This window comes from Macaca fascicularis, chromosome 14 (assembly GCF_037993035.2).
Source record: "Macaca fascicularis isolate 582-1 chromosome 14, T2T-MFA8v1.1".
Taxonomy (NCBI): Eukaryota; Metazoa; Chordata; class Mammalia; order Primates; family Cercopithecidae; genus Macaca; species Macaca fascicularis.
In genome coordinates this window covers 47582375-47594122 of record NC_088388.1, presented here as the reverse complement: position 1 = coordinate 47594122, position 11748 = coordinate 47582375, and positions in this window count along the sequence as shown.

Here is an 11748-nt window from a genome sequence, read left to right as displayed (position 1 = left end):
TATGCTCCCCTGAAAATCATGTTCTGTTCTGAGATTGGGGCTGGGGACATTGCTGCAGGTAGAAAGCTCAGTTCTGAATAAGTGAGCTCTGCTATCTTTCAATTTCATTGAATTCTCAGGTGTTAGGGAGAATAATGTCCTTGGAGACAGACTCTCTGCCTGCATAAAAATAGTCTAGGAAATTGGTTTATAGAATAAGGAAATTCAAAAAACCAATTTTGTACAATTGTACAACGTCTTTGTGTTTTAAGCTAAGTGTTATTACAAAAGAGAAAATAATTAAAAATTAGAAAGTTCATAAAGTAAAATAGTTACAGTAAACTAAGGTTACTTTATTATTGAGGAAAGAAAATTTTTTATAAATTTAGTGTGACCTAAATGTACAGTGTTTATCAAGTCTAGAGTAGTGTACAGTAATATCCTAGGCCTTCACATTCACCCACCACTCACTGACTTACCCAGAGTAACTCACTCACTGTCCTGCAAGCTCCATTCGTGATAAGCGCCCTATATAGGCATATCATTTTTTAATCTTTAGTACCACACTTTTAGCGTACCTGTTCTATGTTTAGATGTATTTAGAACACAAATACTTACATCGTGCTATAACTGCCTACATTATTCAGTACAGTTATTGCTGTGTAGGTTTGTAACTTAGGGGCAATAGACCATAAAATATAGCCTATGTGTGTAACAGGCTACATACCATCTAGGTTTGTGTAAGTTCATTCTATGATGTTCACACAACAATGAGATTGCCTAAGGATGCATTTCTCCGAATGTATCCCTATTGTTAAGTGATGCATGCTGTACCTGATTTATCAAAATACAATGTAAATCAATGAAATATGAGTATGAAAGTAAAAGTGTAGATTCAGTGAAAACTAATGTGCATGCTAAACAGAGCAAAAAAGACTAGATTCAAAATTATTGTTATTGAATTTTAGCTGTGAGCCTGACAACTGTTCTGCACTGAAAAAATTTAACAATGTTGAGAAACATTCTCCAACAGAATGCCTTTCATATGATGCTATGTTCTGCATTTTAATAAAGTCAAACTGCAAGTGATAGACAATGCTTGATAGATGTGCTTTCTGCAAGACAGGTAGAGTAGAATTCTATTTGCTGAACACTACTCAAAGGAAAGTCCTTCATCTCCTTCATTTTTGGTAAATGAATTCTACTTAGAAATAAAATATTTGTATTATAAATATATCATTTTTTAAAAATTGTCATTTAACAGACCTTTGCATTTAAACTGTCCACTTGTAGTCCTAAATTTGTCACTAAGTTGGCTCTTTATAGCAATGTCATTTGCTCATTCTTCTGTTTATTCTATAAATACATACTGAGCATCTTCCATCCTCTAGCCTCCATGCCAGACACTGGAGCGTCAGAGAAAACATACCCACCTTCACAGAGGTCACAGTCTGTAAAAGGATGGAGCCTAATGCAAGGAAGACTGCTGCACACTGTGAAACATGCTATCATAGAGCTGCATCTGTGGGTCTAGTGTGCTCAGAGGAGGGGGCGTCTAAAAACTCTCAGTTGTCTTACTCCCATCCTAAAGAGGAATGTCACATCCAACCTCCCTCGTGTGCATGACAATATGGTTCCAAAAATTAAGGGAGAGTTCACCAGGTGGTTACACATGAGGATGAAATACATCTTCAGCAAAAGGTTTACAATTGATGGAAGGGCAAGACTCATTCTGCTGAACCTTGTAACGTTGCTCAGTCTACAGTCTGATGTCTCACCACTTCACAATTTGTGGAAACAATTTCAAGGAGAGTCCCTACAGGTGTGTAGGCCATAGGCATTACAGAACTACCTACTCCCACCACCCTGTATTCCAGCAGACGAACCCCTTGCCTCTGGCCAAGCCCAACTCAGCATCAGGAAATCCTAAGATATGTAGGGATGCAGAATGGACAATGCTAGATTGGAAAGAACACTGGACCTGGAGTCAGGGAACCTGGATTCTTATGTTGACTCCATGACCAACTTGGGTCACATGCCCTATCCAGGCCACTGAAGCAGCTAGTGAGTTTATGAGATTTCTCCAGTCTGAATCTTATGCCACTTATGTCCAGGTAAAAGAAAACATTGGTGGGAGCTTACCTTACTATAAACTTGAAGGTAACTATCATTGAGAGTCAGGCAAGTGCAGAAGATCATACATCTACATCATGACTATAATGACATTGAGCATATATTCTTCTCACATATGTGGAAGGTACCTAGAACTCAGACGATGGTGTGGTATGTATTGGGCACTAACGTTGTCAGTGCACCAATGGTGACTATAAAAATAGATGGAATTTAGCTTCTGTTTTCCAGAAGCTACAGTAGAGTGTGGAAGAAAAGATCCTATTACACATGCTTATCATATTGGCATAAATGGCTCAAAATCCACTAGGATTAAACACTGAGATGGGAGCAGAGGGTAAAATCCTCATTAATAAATGTGTCTAGGATGGTGAATAGATCAAGGAAGGTTTCTTGAAACACCTGGAATTTGAAGTGATGACTCTACAATTCACCCAGCTTGTATCCTCTGTCTCTTTAGCCAGTCACATGCATTTTTGAATTAGGCAACAAAAGATAAATATGATCTGGACAGATGGAAATGGTAGAAAAGTTAATTTCTAGTGGCATTGCTAATAAAAGTATAGTGTTGTTTTGGATATGGCGATCAGAACATAAATGAGTTTCATTTCTTGTGCCACAACAAGCATTTGTACGTGGTTAGGAGAACACTCTTAGAAGGCTCAAGAATGGAGTGCTCTGAACAATGAGCATTGCCTGTCATGGCCTTGAAGTGATAGAGGTTGGCATTCATTTTGTGAAATTAGTTGGAGTGTACACTAAAATATAGTCAAGTCTGGAGAGAACCAGCCAGGTCAGTCCAGCAGGACAAGCCAACAAGCAAAGTCTTGCTCTCCTGACCCTCCTCCCTAGAGTATGTCCAACCCTTCAGTGTCAGAAAACACCAATAAAAGCAATGGGGAAGCGAAACAAGGAGAAATGTACAGGGTGAGGAGGAAGAGAGAAGCTGCGGAGTGCACTTTTTTCCCTCTGGCAGTCTTTTTGCCTGCAAAACGACAACACTGGGAATAGAGAGATGGTTCATCTTACATTAAATTCAGCATTTTATTGCGCACATAAAAATTCAACTTCGAACTTTTATAGCCTTGGTATGAATGATAGATTGTGAGTTGATAACCAATGATCAGAAACCATATTTAAATTCTGTTCGTCACTTTTGCACCTCTTTCATAATAAGGTATCTATAGTGTCGTCTTCTTATTTATTTATTTATTTCTAATTTGTTTTGAGACTGAGTCTCACTCTATTGCCCAGGTTGGTGTACAGTGGCACAATATCTGCTCACTGCAACCTCCACCTCCCGGGTTCAAGTGATTCTCCTGCCTCAGCCTCCCAAGTACCTAGGATTACAGGTACATGTCACCATGCCCGGCTAATTTTTAAATTTTAAGTGGAGATGGGGTTGCACCATGTTGGCCAGGCTGGTCTTGAACTCCTAGCCTCAAGTGATCCACCCACTTCAGCCTCCCAAATTGCTGGGATTACAGGAGTGAGACACAGCACCTGGCTGTGTCTTCATGTTTAGATTAATACTCCTGTTTTAACATCCTGTCACATGTGTGACAGAATAATGCATATTGGCTTCAGAAGTTCTGAAGACATCAGTGAGAGGAAAGATACAGGTTTGAACTTTTTATTGTACCTGTACCATTTAGTTCATCAATTTTTAAGGAGAAGTTGGAAGCAAATATGACAAAATGTTAATATATACCTCATTTTAGTGGTGGATGTGCGAATGCTTATTACATTATGTTGTATCCTGTGTACATGGTTTACAAACTTCTTTCCAGCATAAACTCTGTCCTCATTCATGGTGACTTCAATACCTATGGAGGTAGTCCATACAAGAAACAACTTTCCATTGTTTCTTAACTTTTCATTCTGAAATAATTAAAAACTAGTAAGAACTTAACAAAAAGAGTACAGACAGTTCCTGTGTACCCGTCACCAAACCTACACCAAAAGTGGCATCTTATATCAATATAGTATATTATCAAAACCAGGAAATTGACATTGGTACAGTACAATCATCTACACTTCAGACCTTACTTGGATTTCAACGGCTCTGCATGCACTCATTTCTGGGGAAGTGGGGTGTATTTATTTGTGTTTAATTCTGCCATATTCTTCACATGTGGACATTCATATAACCATCACCACAGTGAAGATATAGAACTGTTTCTTCACAACCATAGAACTTCCATGGGCTACCATATATAGTCACACCCACTCCCATCCCACTTCTTAAATCCTTGACAACCGTAGATCTGTTCTCCACCTCTATAATTTTGTCAGTTTGAAGATGTTTTAAAATGGAATGTTACAGTATCTAACCTTCTGAGTTAGTTTTTTCATTTAGCATAATGCCTTCAAAATCCATGCAAGTTTTGTAGGTATAGATACACTCCATGGTTGTATAGTTTATTGTTGATTTTTTAAATTGCTGAGTGTTCCATTGTATGTATGTACTATGTTTTATTTCACTATGCACAAGTAAAAGAACATTTTGCTTGTTTCCAGGTTAGCTAGCATAAATAGAGCAGCTATAAACATATGTATACGTACTTTTTTCTAAAATCATGAACCATTTCCATATGGCACTTTAATAGTTTCACGAGGAGAATATTTACAAAGATGGACAGGGTTAAGGGAAAGAGACGATGCATAGGGCGGGACCCTAAGTAGCAATAGTGGAACACTGTTTCCTCTCCTAGGCTTAAAGGGACAGGGAAGCAGCAGTTACCATTAGGATCACAGCCATAGCTATGCTGTAGAGGCAGGAGAGGATGAGCGGGCAGGTGGTGAAGCTCTGCATCACCAACACACAGCCACACAGGCAAAGGGCCAGGATGTGAAAATTCCAAATCACTCCCCTCCTGCCTTCTGGTCTCCTCCTGGTGTCTCTCGTTGTTTCTGTGGAACCAGAAACCGAAAGGAAAATGATCCCACTGATGAGGTATGCAGAAGCCACCCTCTTGGAATGTCAAATAGGGTAGAGAAGAAGAAAAGCAAACCCTCATGGCAAATAGGACTATCCCTCCCAGCTTCATATATCCTCCCACTTCCTGGGGCTTTTTCTCTTTAAATGTCACTGAATCATGTCTCATCTCATCTGTATCAGAGTTTTTTTTTTTTTTTTTTATGTTTGGACAGTCTGTCTCTAGTGTCAATTTTATGAAGAATGATCTGCATTCACCAAGAATGCCTAGAAAATGCAATGAAATTTTAAAAAGAGAAAACATATTCCTTATTGTTAGAATATAAACTTAGCTACTCTAACAGAGCACAAAGTAGAAATATCTTAAATAAGAAAGTACAGTTGTCCTTCTATGTCAGTAGGTTCTGAATCCAGATTCAACAAACCACAGACAGAACATATTCCAAAAAAAGAAAGGAGAGAGGAGTTGCGTAGGTACTGAAAAGATTCAAACTTTTCTTTTGTCATTATTTCCTAAAGAATACAGTATATCATCTACTTACATAAATTTGCATTTCATTAGGTATTATAAGTAATCTAGAAATGATTTAAAGTATAAAGGAGAATGTTCTATGCAAATACTATGCCATTTTACACGAGGAAGTTAAGCTTGGGCAGATTTTAGTGTATGCAGGAGCTCTATGACCAATCCTCCGTGGATACCCAGGAATGACTGTATCTAAGACCTGAGCTGGAAGCTCCAAGGCATCAGACTTCAAAACTTTCTGCTGCCCAATGTCTAGAGAGGTGCGCTCATCCTTGTGGTCCTACATGATTCCCAGACGCAGCATTCCAGCCTGATGGAGAAGGAAGAGGGGAAGGAAAGGCTGTGCTTCTTCTATTGATCCCATGAGCCAGGACTTGCTTACATCACATCTGCTCACTTCCCATTGACCAGAACCTGGTCATACGATGTCATCGAGCATCCAGGAAAACTGGGATGTGGGTCCTTGTGCTGATTTTCAACTCTCAGAATTGTTATGTGACTGAGGAGGAAAATGAAGATTGGGGAAATCTAGCAGTTTCTTCAGCCCCTGATTGTCTCTGATTCTGTGCTCACATCAAGATTTCTCAGGAGCTCCTCAGAAGTAATAACTGATGGGGTAAACAGCAGTAGAGAAGTCTCATGCAGGTCTCCAGGGACGACGGGCTTGTATTGGGTCTGTTCCTCATGGTGTGATCTCAGGAAGATCCTTTGATCTTTAAACCTCGGCTGCTTCTTATCTTATATGAGGATATTACAATAGATGGTCTTTGAGGAACACATGCTAAATGCTGGCGATACTACAGTGAACCAGAACAGGCATGACTTAGTGCTTAGGGCTTCAGGTTTCATGAGGAAGAGAAATATATCATACCCCAAAAATAGATGGACGACCTTTAAGTACCCTGAGTGTGGATAACAGAGGCTCTGGTTTTCCTCCCATTTCCTAGACAACAAAGGCTGTGGCAGCTTGTCTCTTTAAGAGAGCTCATGATGGATGCACTCACTTCTGATGCTCCTCTGAGCTCCCATAGGAGGGTGTGTCTTCTTTCCACTCTCAGGCCTCCTGCCCCTGTGCATCCTTGGGATTCCAGAGCAAAGGTGGCCTTTGTGATGCAGAAAAGTGCTCCTTGATTTCTTTCTAATTGACTTTCACTCACCTCTATTTGGTTCCCTATTTGATTTGCTTCTCATTCTCTCTCTATCTGAAGTTTTTTAGGTTAGGGTTTTTTTCTCACCCCACAATTTTGACTGCCAACTTGGATTAAATTTGAGAGTGACTCCTCTGCTTTTTTCCTCTATCATGTATAACTGACTCACAGTGGTGCTGGGTCCAAAGGGCTGGTGAAAAGGGTAGACCACTGTGTAATGCCCAGGAAAAATACTCACCATTTTCGTGCTCCCATGCTGTGCAATATGGGAATAATACTAATTCCTACCCTCTAGGTTCTTGAGAGAATTAAAAGAGAGAATACCTAATAAACTCTCAATCAGCTCCTGCTCTTAACCAAGATATGAGCTAGTCCTCTTTCACCAGTTGAAATCTACATGAACATCTCTCTTTACACTCCAAGCCCTGGACTCCACTTATTTCCCCTCATGGACTCCTCTCAAACAAATGTTTCCATCAACCAAGAAACTACCAAAGATCTCCTGGGAGACAGAATTGAGTAGGTTTGCATTGTGTACACCAGCAGAACACTTAGAAGTTCCCCATAGATATTTCCACACTTCAATTACCTCCTTTAGTGGCTCTCAGACCTCAGCCGCACTTACTCTCTCCTCTCTCATACTGCTGAGCAAGTCAGCTCACACACACACCCCCACCTCCAACACTGTGTACAAAAATGCTTCTAGGTGCTCAGCAAAGCCACACTGAGTCCTTATTTCAAAGGTACATCAGTGGTCAACTTCAGGTATTTAGGCATACACCAGTAATTTCTTTTAACACAGACAGAGCTGCCCACAAATAAAATTCTGATGAATGAAATTTTCTTCATCTCATTATATGTGTGTGTTCGAATGCCTTTAATTGTGTTTTCATTTTATTTTACATTTAATCCAAAGCTATCACTACCATGAGAGGCTCTTCATTCATGCATTCATTCACTGGATGGATATTTCTGCATAACACAGAGTGTTGCACATGGAGCTAGGCACTGGGGATATAAAAAATGCTCCTTTTATTCACTTTAAAAAGTGCCATGAAGGACACACTGAGCCATTTCTAGCCCAACAGGCCCAGACAATTTCTAGCCCTTGTCTTCCTAGGACAAGTGTGACCTTGCCCTAGCAAGATGTCACATCTTCCTATGATCAATGAGGGATGGTCTTCATTTTCATCCATGGATGACCACTCTTAGTCATGAGGGTGTCACAACCACCTTTTTGTCCATGTATCTGAATTCCTGCACCAGAGACAGAATTTCAGGTCCAGGACAGAGTAATGCTTGGGTCCACAATGCTGGCTGGTTGAGTGGGGGTGTTTCAATCATAATGTTATTCTCATGTCAGTAGAGAACTTGTGTTGCAGTAGAAAGAGCCCAGGCTTCAGAGTTAGCAAAAATTGGATTTGAAACTGGATTTGTGGAATACCCACCTTTTGATAGGTGACTTATTCTCTACAAGCTTCTGTTTCTCTCCTCTGTAAAATGGGGACAGCAATTCACACACAGCAGAGCGGTAGTGAGAATCAGAGATGATGTAGCTGGTGATCGCATCTGGTTCGTGTTCCTAGGAGCACCAGAGGAGGGTTTCTGAGCATGGATCCAACCATCTCACCCTGGGGTACGGAACTTGCACCAATCCATGAGACAGAGGAGACCCATACTCAATGTTGTGGCCTGGAAGTCCTGGTCCTCGCAGTGCTGATCTTCATTGCTGAGCTGGTCGGGCTGGCAGGAAATGCAGTTGTGCTCTGGCTCCTGGGCTTCCACATGCAGTGTAACACCTTCTCCCTCTACATCCACAACCTGGCCAGGGCTGACTTCCTCTTCTTCCAGATTTTAGAAATCATGAAGTTCTACAATAACTTCTTCCACCCCATCCTCATCTATTTCCCTATGTTCCTCAACACTACGCCCACACTTGCCTCTGTTACAGGCATGAGCATGCTGAGTGCAATCAGCACTGAGTGCTGCCTGTCTATCCTGTGGCCCATCTGGTACCATGTCATCGCCCGAGACACCTGTCATGTGTGCCCTGTTCTGGGTCCTGTCCCTGATGCTGAGCATATTAAAGGGGATATTCTGTAGCTTTCTGATGAACTTTCATGACTATCATTGTTGTCCCATGTTAAAGTTCATCACAGTTGCAGGGGTGATTTTTTTTATGTGTGGTTCTCTGTGGGCCAGCCTGGCCCTACTGGTCAGGATCCTCTATGGCTCCCGGCAGATGCCGCTGACCAGGCTGTACATGACCATCCTGCTCACAGTACTGGTCTTCCTCCTCTGCGGCCTGCCCTTTAGCATTCAGTGGTTCCTATTATACTGGATCCAGAAGGATTTTCATGACTTTCCCTGTCTTGTTCTTCTAGTTTCTGATGTCCTGTCCTCTCTTAACAGCAGTGCCAATCCATCATTTACTTCTTCATGGGATCCTTTAGGCAGCGTCAAAATTAGTAGAACCTAAAGCTGGTTCTCCAGAGGGCTCTGCAGGACACACCTGAGGTGGATGAAGTTGGAGGGCAGCTTCCCGAGGAAACCCTGGAGCTGTCGGGAAGCAGATTGGGGCAACGAGGAAGAGCCTCTGCCCTGTCAGTCAGATGGGACTTGAGAGCAACACTGCCCTGCCATCCTTGACAATTATAAGCGTTTTTATCATCCTTGTGCCTCTGAAATGCCCCAGTGATTCCCCAGTATCTTCAAATAGCTTTTAATCTCACATTTCTAGTTTTACTCAGAGAAACCAGTAGTTTGAAGGTACAATGTTTAGATTCCTCTTCATATTACCAATAAATTTCTCCTATTTTCTTCCATTGAATTTTTTCCTACTGAAAACTTTTTTTTGCAATTTTCATTAAAATGGAAAGAATTCCAGTCCAAAACTGAAAAATTCTGCTTTCTAATTGTTTCCTATGTGACAGTATCAAAAAGGAAGATTCCTTATTTGTCTCTCAGACTATGTTCCCTTCTATAATTGGAGGCATTGCTGCAGGTAGGAAGCTCAATTCTGGATAAGTAAGCTCTGGTGCCTCTAAATTTTATTGAATTCGCAGATATAAGGGAAAATAATATCCTTAGAAATAGATTCTCTGTATTAATAAAAACAGTCTCAGAAATTGGTTTTATGAAAAGTCCTGTGCTGTGATTTGTGCACGGCATGGTGACCTGTTTCCCTTGGTTTCCAGTAAAGATCACCATGGCCCCTTCCTCTCAAGAACTACTAAGTGGTTATTTAGCTCTTCCTTGACCAAGGAATCCATGTAAAGTCTATAAATATGCCACACCAGTTCTAATTTGGCCATTTGCAACCTCAGTATTGGTTTCAAAGTGGAAATTATCTTGAAAACATTGATTATTCGCTTATAGATTCCTTCTGTTGTAGGAGAATCTTAGATACTTCCAATTTTGTACCAATTGTTCTGGCTGTAACTTTTAGTTAGTTTTATGGCCAGTCACCATTAGAAGCAAGACTGAAAACATCTGACCTTTCCTTAATAATGTCAATTACAGTATCTGGATAATAGCTTAGCTTGGCTACAGAATTCTAATACATGCTGCAATCTAGATGAACCTTGAGAACATTGTGCTAAGCGAAATAAGCCAGATGCAAAAGAACAATATTGTTAAGTTCAAATTTTTCAGATATCCAAGCTAGGAAAACTGGTAAACATAGAAAATAGATTAGGAGGAACCAAATGGCAGAGGATGGGGAGAATGTGTAGTTATTATTTAACGAGCACAAAATTTCTGTTTGGGATAACAAAAATTTCTTAAAAGAGAGAGTAGTAATAGTTTCATCTCATTGTCAATATACTTAATGTCACTGAGTTTTACTCTAAATATGATTAAATTAGTAAAATTTATGTTATGGAAATTTTACCACAGTTTAATATATTTAATTATGAAAACTTAGAATCAGTGCAAAATTCAGGATTATTCTGTCCCAGTGGTCACCCCATTCACAGATAACTCAAGCAGACAGAAGAAACCATTAAGAGAATTCACTACAACATCACAGTGGGCTCTCTGTTGCTCACAGGCAGCGAGACTGCCCCTCAGATTGGCCCTCACAGAAGAGAGCTGACAAATGACATTTGAGTACTCAGCAGACAATACAAAGTATCTGTGAAAGCAATAAGAAGTCTATAGTTTTCCATTTTTCAAAAATATATATATTTATTGATGGCTCCTGTAACACTGTTCAGCACATAGAACTCATACCTCCTCAATCCAGTTCCATTGCTCTTCCAGGCCCAGCACTTTGCTGATTCTGTATTCTATATGTCCTCCCTTAATTTGCAAATAGTGTATTAGGACTTGGCTGTATGTGAGGGTGTAAGGAGGCTGGAAGACAGTGCTTGCAGCCAGTGTTCCAGGCATGGGTTTTTTATGTGATGTCATCAGTTCAGACTGGAGGTTATTAGGAGAGTCCACCCTGAGAGTCTCTGATATCATCAATTGTACAGCTTCAGCTAACAATTTTGTCCATAGGGAGGAGCTCTGGAGAGAAATTTCACCTGGCAATTGAACAAAAGACTGTTGTTGTTCACCTGGGCAACTGGTTATTTTGATGTCGGTGATACTCGTTTTTGTTTTACTGCAAGAAAACTTTAAGCTCCTGAAGCTTATGTTCAGCCCCCGAAGGCCATTCTGGACTCACTTGGCCCCACACATTGCTCTGTTATAGCACTTAGAAGAGGGTACTTGAATAATTTGTCTTCATGTCTTGCTTTTCAACCACACTGTAAGGTCTTTAAGAGCAGAAAACAGTTCCTTGAATTTGTAGTGCCACAGACTAGATGTGGAATTTACAAGATGCTCAGCAACTATTTTTCTCAAGCAGCTCCCACCTAAAAATCACAGGGTTGTCCAGCATCTTGCAAAGCCTGACTCAGTCACCAGGTCTCACTGGAGCTCCTACAGGCACCTCCCACTCAAGAGAACAGAGCATCCTCTGCAGTTGGTTATCCTGAGAATAGCTCTGCCCTTTCGTTGCAGGTCTGCTTACTGCCTCT